This window comes from Empidonax traillii, unplaced genomic scaffold (genome assembly GCF_003031625.1).
Source record: "Empidonax traillii isolate 1590-97213 ecotype Southwest subspecies unplaced genomic scaffold, ASM303162v1 scaffold582:size401454, whole genome shotgun sequence".
Taxonomy (NCBI): domain Eukaryota; kingdom Metazoa; phylum Chordata; class Aves; order Passeriformes; family Tyrannidae; genus Empidonax; species Empidonax traillii.
In genome coordinates this window covers 307520-318231 of record NW_020955775.1, presented here as the reverse complement: position 1 = coordinate 318231, position 10712 = coordinate 307520, and the positions used below count along the sequence as shown (strand labels likewise).

Below are 10712 nucleotides of genomic sequence, written 5' to 3'. Positions count from 1 at the left end.
TCTGTGCTCTCCTATCACTCTTGGAGGAATGAATTTGAGACCAATTCCTCTTAGTGCAGAAAGGATGGCAAAAGGGAAGTACACGAGTGAGGGAATAACCCTGGAAAGTCCTGGGAGGTGATGAATGCCTGCAAATCCCACTCATTTCCCTAAGATAAACACCCTCACTTCCCTGTAGCACTGGATTATAACTGAGAAAAAAACCCCAAATACTAACATTTGAAAGCACTTAACTACAACCTACTTGCTATTAAAGTTGATTTGCTTTTACAGCTAATGCTTTACAAGTCTATCGTAGGATTTTATCATGGTTACACTTAAAAAAAAAACCAAACAGAGCACACATTATATTCCTGTTGACACTTAAAGCAGCACAGAACCATAAAAACAGGGCAAACAAAACTCCAGGCTTGGCAGCGACCACCAGACCCCACCTGCTCTCCCAGGGCCAGCAAACAAAGTCCGTGCTCCACCACCTCTGCGTCCTCAGCCTGGGTGGGAGGTCCCTTGGAGGCAGAACGCCCATCCCTGAGCTCCCCAGCTCCTGGACCTTCTCCTCACACCCAGGGAAGTCGCTGAGGTCACCAGGAAACCCAGCCATGGAGGAGGAGAATGCTCAAGTGCGTGCTCCAGCTCATCCCGTGGTTTCAGCCTGCGCTGGCCTGTAACGGCAGCAACTCCCTGGATGGGGCTGATGTTCCCTCCAGGCACATTATCCAGGATGTGCCAGACAGGAAGGTGCATTGTCCTGGGAGATAAAGGGCATAATTGCACCACACAGCACTGGAAAGATGTACAGAAGAATTGATTTTATCCTTTGAGGAACAGTTTACAGAGGGAGGCTTTTCACCCTGTGGGGCTCCGAGCAACCTGGACTGGGTGAAGATGACCCTGCTCATGCAGGGGGCTGGACTTGATGACCTTTAAAGGTCCCTTCCAACCCAAACCATTCAATGATTCTGTGAATCCCAGTAGTTTCTGGGTTTTTTTGCAAAAGACTGGTTGTACCTCAGGCAGTATTTCCCAGTCATGACCACATTAAGAAGACAGAGCTCAATGTGTAATGTCCCAGGAAAAATATTGAAGAGAAACTCACTCCTGCTTCAACCCATGTTCCCTAACCAATATATTTGATTATTTTCAACATTGCTGCAAAGCTGTCTTGCCAGATACATCAGCAAAATGAAGAAGGATCCCACACTGTGTTTGCAGCCTCCTTCCCAGAGGAGCGGGAAAGCTCGAGGAATGGGGTGCTGTGGGGTCCAGCAGCATCTCCTGCCCTGACATCTTTCTGAGCCACCTGCAAGGCTGCTCACTCAGCTGGGAAAAAAAAAAACCAACCCACACAATTCATAACCACCCCCCCCCCTCCCCCCGAGAAACCTCAATCTCTTTATCCAACTTCTCTGAAAAAAGATTTTAGAGATGCCACACAATACAGCCCTTTTTAGCTATTTGTGCCCTCGAGCGATGCATTAATACAGCTGAGACTAAGCTGGATTGAGGGAATTTTAAATTGGTGTACTGGATGATGTAGAAGGCTATCAAAAAAAAAAAAAAAAAAAAAAAAAAAAAAAAAAAAAAAAAAAAAAAAAAAAAAAAAAAAAAAAAAAAGGAAAAGTAATAAAAAAAAAGCACTTAGAAAAGAAAAAAGGAAACACTCAACAAAAAGCTGGATTGCAGGCTGAAGATTTCAGGAGGTCAGGGTGAACACACAAAACCTCTCACTGGAAATGTTATTAATAATAACATCTCCTGGAACAGAGAAATTATCTTGATTAATAGCAGTACACTCATTATTTACAAACTCCCAGATCTTATAATATTATCATTTAATCACTTTTTTTTTTTACACTCAGGGGAAAAATAGCGGTGGTCAGAGCAGAGAAGTCTGTATATTAAACTCAATTTTCTTAACATTTCTGACTTTGCTGATCTGTAGAGTCTCACTGGCTGCTCACCAATAACTCCTGGTTGTTGAGAGCATCTTGAAGCTGCAAAAGGGCCTTGTAGGTATTTCAGCAAGAAATAAGAGCGTGACCATAGAGCTTTAAAGCTTTTCAGGTGCACAAAAGAACACACTTTTGGGACTGAATGTAGAAATTCTGACTTCCTGGAATCACAGAGTCCTTTAAATTGGAAAAGTCCTCTAAGATCATCAAATCCAACCATTTCCCCAGCCCTGCCAAGGCCACCACTAACCCATGTCCTCAAGTGCCACATTTACATAGCTTTTAAATCCCTCCTGGGATGGGGACTCCACCTCTGCCCTGGGCAGCTGCGCCAGGGCTGGACCACCCTTTGGTACACAGATGTCAGGTTTCTATGAGTAAACTTCAAGCCAGAAAAAAAAAAATCTCTTGTAATTCAGGGGGCATTAAATCTTTCTTAAAATGTCCAAAATCAAATTAAACCAAACGAGATACTTTTTTTTTTTTTTTTTTTTTTGCAAGTCGCTTTTAAATTCAGTTCTTTCAAATACCCTCTGAACCTTCTGAAAATTAAATGAATTTTATTTTTGATGCAATGTGCTCTTGTGGAGATCTGAAGAAAAGCACATGGTCCCAGAAGCACGTGTGGGTTTTTTTTTCTAACCATACAAGCTGGTCTTATAAACGATATTATCTCTCCCTGCAAACCTTGTCTGGCTTCAGTTTTCCAGGCTGGATAAAGATAACAAAAAGTTTAATGATTAACTTTCCCATTCTTTATCAAGCTTTTCCTGGCCTCTAGCATTCCTGCCTGGCTGCAAAATATGGGCTGCAGGTCTGGACAATAGCCTCTGGACCTGAACACGGCCAGAACAGCCCAAACCTCTTCCAAAAAGATCTCAAATAACATCACAGGTGCAATTTCTTTCGGTACAGTGGAAGGAAGCTCCAAGTAAGGACCAGGGAGGAAGCTGTTGTGCCTTCAACTCACTTCACCTTCCCCATCCTCTCAAAGCTTTGGAGGCTGAAACAAACCCCTCCAGATCTTTCCATCCAGGCTGTTCTTGGGCCCTGGATGAAGAACATGCACCAGGAACGGGTGAGGAACATACCAAACATTTTTTCTCATCCCAGACCCTAAAAACATCCTGCGGATTAGTGATAATCCCCAGCCACAGACATTTCACATCTTAAATTAAGACAGGGGGCCAGGCAATGCCAGCTGAACACCACCACCAAATTTTTGATACCCAAAGCACCCGTTCACCCCGGGACCCTCCATCTGTCAGCACAAGTGATGATCACCCCAGCAAGGGTTTCCACACGGGTTTTTCCTGTGCACCCAGGGTGGGCTCAAGTCAAAACAACATTAAAGCCCCATCATTTTGCAAATACTACCCCTGCAGCTGCTCCATCTCCCCCTCTCTCACGCCAGCTGAAGGGCACTAAGCCCTATCAGCCCTCTGGTTTATGGAAACCATGTTCAATGTCCAAATATTACACAGTTCCTCGGGTAATAGAGCTTGTAACCTCCCTAATTTATCATCAGTGTTTAAAATAGTATCACTAACAAGTAGTGATAGATGAAACATCTTACACTAGAGCTATTTAAGCTACAATAATCTAGAAAAATCTTTGCTAATCTGTTCCATCTCTGAGCAAAAGAAATACACACTCCCTGGGTTTTGTACTAAAAACAAAAATGAGCATTGGTAGAGCAAGTGAAATCATCTACAAACACAAATCAACCTTTTCTCCTTGTGAGCCAGAGTAGCCCAAGGGATAACGGCACGATCACGCTCCTGATGTATTTATACAGCACATTTCATCTTCATTAATCCACATAACACACTGGCAGATCCTTATTTTTCAGTTCCAAGAACCACGAGCTATTCCTGTGCTACGGCAGTTCAACACCCACCTCCCCCCTGACCATGTGGGGCCCCACAGAGGTCTGACCACCACCCTGGGGCACCACGGATGACTCCCTGATTCCTAACCCTCCCACTCCCTTGGGAAGCAGCTTGTCCCAGCTCCAGGCTGTGTTCTAGGGGCCCTCAAAATCCCACCACACACCCCTTTGGCCACAGAGTGGGGCATGAAGGACCTCACCAAAGCACAGGGCAGCCCTGTCCTTGTCCCCCATGGGAGGGGGTAACCTCATCAATGCCCTAAGAGCTAAAGGGAGGAGATCAGGATGCTGGAACAAAGAATTCCTGCCCAGGTTCATATTTTCTCTCTGTTTTTCACGAGGCATCCTCAGCGCATTAAGAGACAAATAAAATCCAGACTGTAGAGAAGCTGACTGCTCTTGAAACCACGTTAACTCTAATGGGCTGAAAATGTCTTCATTTTTATGCCTCTTCACTATCTCAGAGAAAAAAGTCAGTGCTGATGCAGGTAAGCTCAGGATATAGGTTTATCTAATAATGTATGCTCAAGATAGTGAAAAATATTTCACGTTTGCCTACAGTTACCAAACTGTAAATCACACTGAGCAGTATCACTGCAGTAAGATATTTTCCTCTGACTGTTTTCACTGTTTTATTGGTTTGATAAAACCCATCACCTGTCAACCCAAGAGCTGTAGTTATACACATATGTTTATTCTCAATTAATTGATTTTTTTTTCAAAATGAACCGATCAGGTTTCATTTCTTTGTTGGGAAGAAGGCAGGGGAAGAGAGGGAGAGTTTCAGAAAGTTGACAAAGTTTCCTGCCCTGCAGTGGGAAGCAGTTGGTAAAGAAGGATGCTGATGCATCACACCCCTGTCTACATGTTTATACCCTTGATTAGATCACGCAGATTACAAAACACACCAAACGAACTGAGTGAGCTGAGAGAGAGCTCCCTGTGGTCTTGAAAAAGAAGCTCCTGCAGCAACAACGATCCTACATCGTGCCTGAGTCCTGGGGATCCCAAACCCCCTCACAAAAGAGCTACCACTGATGCGACACCACCCCGCTGGCTGTGACCAGGAGGTGAAGACAGACACGGTGCTCACCAGGACAACCAGCTCCAGGAGCACTGCACAGTGTCACACACAAATACGCCTCTGTTCTCAGCATTCATTCCACAAATACCTGAGAGATAAGTGTTCAGTACTCAGTGTAATCTATTCCTCTAATTAATACCTTCGATAATAAAATTTGAAAAATCCAATACAGGGCCAAAAAATCCGTAGCACTTGGCCAGTTGACTTTCTTAAGAGTACAAAGATGGTTTCGTAATTACCCCCAATTCCCCTTCCATTACTTTCAGCAAAAGTTTTCCCAAATCCCTCCCTGGCTCTCAGCCCAACAAATGGGTCGCTTTCCTTGATCTGTTGTCCTCTCTCTGTGAGCAGACAATTTCTGTGCCCATTTGTTTCCCTGAAGCCCTCTTCCTTCAGAAGGAAAAAGGAAGGTGATTCTCCTGTAGAAACTTGGTAGAAGTTGCTCTCAGCATTAAAAGGTACAGAATTCTAGGATGGTTTGGGTTGGAAGAGACCCCAAAGACCATCCAGTTCCACCCCCTGTCAAGGCTCCTAGACCAAGTTGCTTCAAACCTCGTCCAACCTGGCCTTGGACACTTCCAGGGATGGGGCAGCCACAGCTTCTCTGGGCAGCCTGTGCCAGGGCCTCCCCACCCTCACAGGGAGGAACTTCTTCCTGATATCTAATCTAATTCGATTCTCCTTCAGCTTAAAAGCCAACAGAGAGATCCCTAGATGAAGAGATGCAGATTTGTCACAGGGTCTGGAAATGATTCCCTGAGTTTACCAAAACAAGCTATTCTGTTGCTTCTCAGAAAAACCAGAACTTGAGAGGTGCCAATCCCTCTCAGTGCCAGGTCTGAGGTCTTGCCAACTGAACTGGATGGGTTTCACGACCTTTTGTGTTGCTTTGTGTGTAATGCAAGGGTCACAATTCCTGTGATTGGACTCCCCTTCCAGCTCTCACTGATGAACATGATGGATCTGTACCAAATGCAGCCACGCTGTTGTGCTCTCTGGGGGCCCTGCAGGAGATGTTGGTGAGGATATGGCACAGACACCCCTGACAGCAACAGGTCTCACCCTCTCCTGACTCCTGCCTTTGGACTGAGCTGGTGAACCACGTCTGCTGCATGAGGTACAGAGTGTCCTCCTGGCATGTGCCTGGATTCAAGCAACCAACTTGAGACTGCTCCACTGTTTCTGCCCCTGTCGGGCACACAAACAAAAAAACCAGTTGCTACTTCCTTGTGAATCACATGAGGAGTGCCTGGAGTCAATGGGTTCAGTGTGGGGATCATTCAAACCAGCTGCGGCCACTAAAAGAATCTATTCTTCATTCCTGTGACCAGGCTTGCTAGAAAGTAGGGAGAAAATGTTCCACCCTAAATAGTTTTGGTCTGAGCACAAGAGAAGCTATTGGCAACAACAATGTTGAGAGAGAAAGAATGTCTTAGCATCAGGCTCAGATGCCTTGCAAATGTATTTTGTATCCTCTACCCCAAACTGTATTTCTTTCTGCCTATAACAGACTACATGCTTTAACTGGCTCTGGCAGATTGCTGAGTGTCTTTATTTTGGCTAGTAGAGAGCTCCCTTCCATATGGGATTTATCTAGGATGGAAAGCAGATCGACTGGGACGGAGAGCCCAACCCCAGCTGAGCACCAGGCCACTGTGGCTCTCCACGGTGCAGCCAAGTTGTGCAGGAGTAATGGAATCATGGAATCAAAGAACGGTTTGGGCTGGAAGAGACCTCAAAGATCATCCAGTTCCAACCCCTGGCCACAGGCAGGGACACCTTCCACTATCCAGGGTTGCTCCAAGACCCATCCAAAATCACCTTGAACACTTCCAGGGATGGGGCAGCCACAGCTTCTCTGGGCAACCTGTGCCAGGGCCTGCCCACCCTCACAGTAATGGGGGTCTTCCTAATATCTACTCTAAACCCACTGCCTTTCCGTTTAAGAGTTCCTACTGGCTGGCTGACCAGGCCTGATCTGAGCATTTTCTCTGGACTGACTTGCAAGAGCATCCCTGATGTGGTGCATATGTTCTGAATTTTATGTACTTCGGAAACAAAACGGGGAAAAAAAATATTATTGTGCTTCGCTGTGAAACACCCAAAGCACCGAACTGTGCTGCATTAACATGCCGTTTCCTCCAGGACTCTTGTCCAGCTCCAGGCTGACAGGAGGAGCTGGTACACCCTAAGAAGTGCCCATATTCTTTCCTAGCACACCCAGGCACTTCTGCACAATAAGGAATACGTCTCCTTCCTCCCTATCCAGTTATCAGCACAGCCTGAACTAAGGACAGTGCTCATTACCAAAAGATAGAGAGAGGATAGCGACTAAAAGATAAAGATTTGCATTTATTAATGCCATAATATAAAGGAAATGCTAAACCCCTGCAAGCCGAGTTTCTAATTTGGTCTTAATCTCAGTGGGCGTAGCTGCGCAAGCCCTGGCTGCCTCTCCGTCTCCTTTCCATCGGTCAGGACAAGCCTTTTCCCAAATCCCAACAGCTGGCTGGAGCAACCCCCCACCTCCTCTTTCTCACTACGACTTTCCCTCAGAACATGATGACTTTTAAATCCTTTTAGGCTCAAAGCCCAGTAAGCAGTAAAGCCCAGCACAAAGTGATATTTATTTCTCAAAGCTGTTTTTTTTGTTTTTTTTGGTTTTTTTTTATATATAAGAATCCAATAGAAAAATAACCTCAGCAGCATTTGTCATAGCCAGAGGTGGATTTGAAGCTCTTAGGAAGTGAATGTGCTGCCCAGTGCCTGCCTCTTAACAGAGTTAGAAAAAGAGCCTGCCCTGAGCTCAAGCTCCTGTCCTCCTCCAGCTGTACTAGGGAGTGACTTCAAACCTTTTGGGGGGGCTGGAAACTTTGGTATGGACAAAGAACTCAAATGAACAGCCACAATGGCTGCAGAGTGGTTTCCTTAATTAGAAAATTGGCTGTGTTCCTAAGGAGGAGGAAAACAATGCTACAGACTGCCAAGGCAAAGAGCAAGTAAAAACTGTAGCACATGTAGCTCTGGAAGAAACAAACCGGCTCTATCAGCCCCCAGGATCCTCCAAAACCACTTGTAATTATCAGGCTGAAAACCAAGCATGGTCCTGCTGCTGAATCAGAGCAGCACAAGCTTGTGAATATGACTTGGCCTTAATTAATTCATTTTGACAAGGCTCAAAACACTCTCCAGGCGATTTAAGACACCGTAAAAAATAAGGAACTGACAGTTTTTGACCCCAAGATGTCAAATAGAGAACTGCTGTCTGGTTTTGATGAGCTGTCACTCTACCCCCTGGACATCCCTACTGCAGCTAAGCATTTCACATTGTGGGCTGCAACCACACATGGTCCATGAGACAACTGGCACATTCTCAGAGCATCAGTCAACCCAGCTTCAACAGCATCCCAGAATCCCTGTTGGTACAGCAGCAGTGGGTGGGTGGTCTTCAGAGATGCAAAATACTAACCAGGAAGGCTGTGTTGCTCTTTTAAACAGCAGACCAGACCCCAAGCACAACAAGTTCTCCAAGAAGACACATCTCAGACTGCGCACGTCTCTCAAACCAGCACAGGGACAGAGACAAGTAAAGTGTACAGAAAAGGGAAGAAACCCACAGGTAGAGAAACTGCAGCTTTTCCCAGTGCTGGTCACATGTGAATCTGTCAATCCAACGAGCATCTGACACCTGTGATCAGAGAGAAGCTGATACCTGTCGTGCTGAGACAACTGAACATCCTGCTATGGAAATTCAAACGTTGGGTGCCAAAACAGCACTGCCGGGGGACCAGCAGCACCTGGGGAGACCGGGAAGGAAAAAGGACAAAACACTCCTTGGCTGCAGCAGAAAACCAACATGCTGATGCCTCTCCTAAGCACAGGACTCTGGCCAAGCAGAAACACCGGTCATGGACTGTTTCCAGGGGTGCACTTGAGGCGCTCTCACTGTAATTGAAGATGAAGCTGTGGCCTCCCAGGGCTGCGCTCGCTCCTCGCTGCAGGGGGAGCCTCCCTGTCGGACTGAGCACGGCGGGGTTTGGGTTTCCTGCTGCGAGCCAGAATGAAATGAGGCACAGGTGTCTGACGTGAGGGAGGCTGAGGAGCACAGCTGTGGGCTGCAGACAGGTGAGCGGAGAGCAATGGTAGCAGGAAGGTTGAGTTTTCGGAGCGTGGCTCCGAAAAGAAAATCTCAGAGGACACCCTCGAGATCCTCCTCTGTGCAGGAGATAAAAAAGGACCACCATAAACCTGACAGGAGAATACCACTTCCCTCCAAGACATCTTCAAAATTACCTTACACTGACAGCCAGGAGCTTGATACAAACCACAGGTTACACAGTGTTTATGAGAAAATTATAGTGAAATCTTAGAATAGAGGGGTTTTTTTATTAAAAAAAAAAAATCACAATTTTAACTTGGTATTTTGCCAAATTCTGATTGAAAGCCTTTGCTCAAACCCCAAGACCAAACACTGCTGAATTCGGATGGACTCGAGTCACAGTATTTCTAACACCATGAAGGGCAGGAGTTAAAGGGAAACAAACAAAGCATGTAACTGCACCAACCTGAAAGGAGGAATGCACAGAAAACTTGGAACACAATCACTTTGTGACTGCTACCAGCACTGTTCTTACCAAGCATGGAATACTTTCCTAGAAACTGGCTACCTTGAGGGAACCCTCTGTCCCCTGCAATATTTTGGTTGGCTTACTGTTGCTGATTCCAGAATTTTCCCCTTTCTTCTGCTTTCCTACCTTCTTCCTTCCCTTCCCACTTCTCCAGATGTGTTTTCACTGGAAGAAAGCTGCTTCCTTCCATTCTGTGGGGTGGTTTCCAGCCTTGCCTACGCCCAGTGGTGTGTGCAGCCTGGCTGCTGCCTGGGCTGTCCAGCATCTCTCAGTATGCATTTCTCCTTCAAAGTACTGTTTTGCTCTAAGTGCCTTATGAACAGATTAAACAAACAGAGGCATATTAACTCAGTGTGCCTAATAATATCCCGGAGTGGGAGTACAGGAAATTGGAGATTTCCCAGGAAAACTGTCCAGAGTACAGCCAGATCCCTTCCCATTACAGGGGGCATCACAGGAAAACACCTGGTGCAGGGAATCCACGACCAAACCATAAAACTACCAAAAGCTGGGTGGGAACTCCACTGCAAACTCTTGCCTTCTCGAGTCCAGCTGCAGCTCTGGAGCCTGAGGGCTCTGGGAGGAGTGGGAGAGGCTTTGCAGAAGGAAGCTGGAGCAGCAGCACTCTTCCTTACTGGCATCTAACACCTCTTCCTTCCTGGAGCCAAAGCAGCTTGCTGTCCCCCTGGGAGAACGGTGGAGCATCTCCTTTGGCTCTCACCAAGTGCTCTGCAACTTCCATAAGCTTTACCATAAACTGCTTGCACAATGTGAATCTGCACCTCTTGAGCACTGAGCCTTGCAGGAGCCAGTGTTGTTTCTCCCAATCCTTCTGTGAGCTCTGCTTTCCACGTGTCCCTGCCGATGCACTTGCCGCCTTCTCGACTGTGAAAGGCCAGCCCCTCTCTCCACTGATCCAATCCCTCTCCCTGCCTCTGCCCTCCTGGCAGCTGCACGGGAGAGCAAGTGGATGGGTACAAATGGCCAGGTTTGCTGTTCTCAGCACCACTCCTCTCTCCAATGCCACCACTGCTAAGGACAAAACACCATGGCTATGAACCACCCAACCTCTGCTCAAGCAGTCCCACTGCTGTACCAGAGATGGAGACTGTGGTAGGATGGGAGTTGCCACTGCATTTCCCAGGACAAAGCTCATC

The 10712-nt window shown here is 46.5% G+C and overlaps 1 protein-coding gene across 2 annotated transcripts in view; it reads right to left on the bottom strand.

Annotated features, from left to right (window-relative positions):
- The window catches only part of CTBP2 (C-terminal binding protein 2), a 58985-nt gene that overhangs the window by 21790 nt on the left and 26483 nt on the right, over window positions 1–10712 (bottom strand). The gene's annotated exons all lie outside the window — the stretch shown is intronic.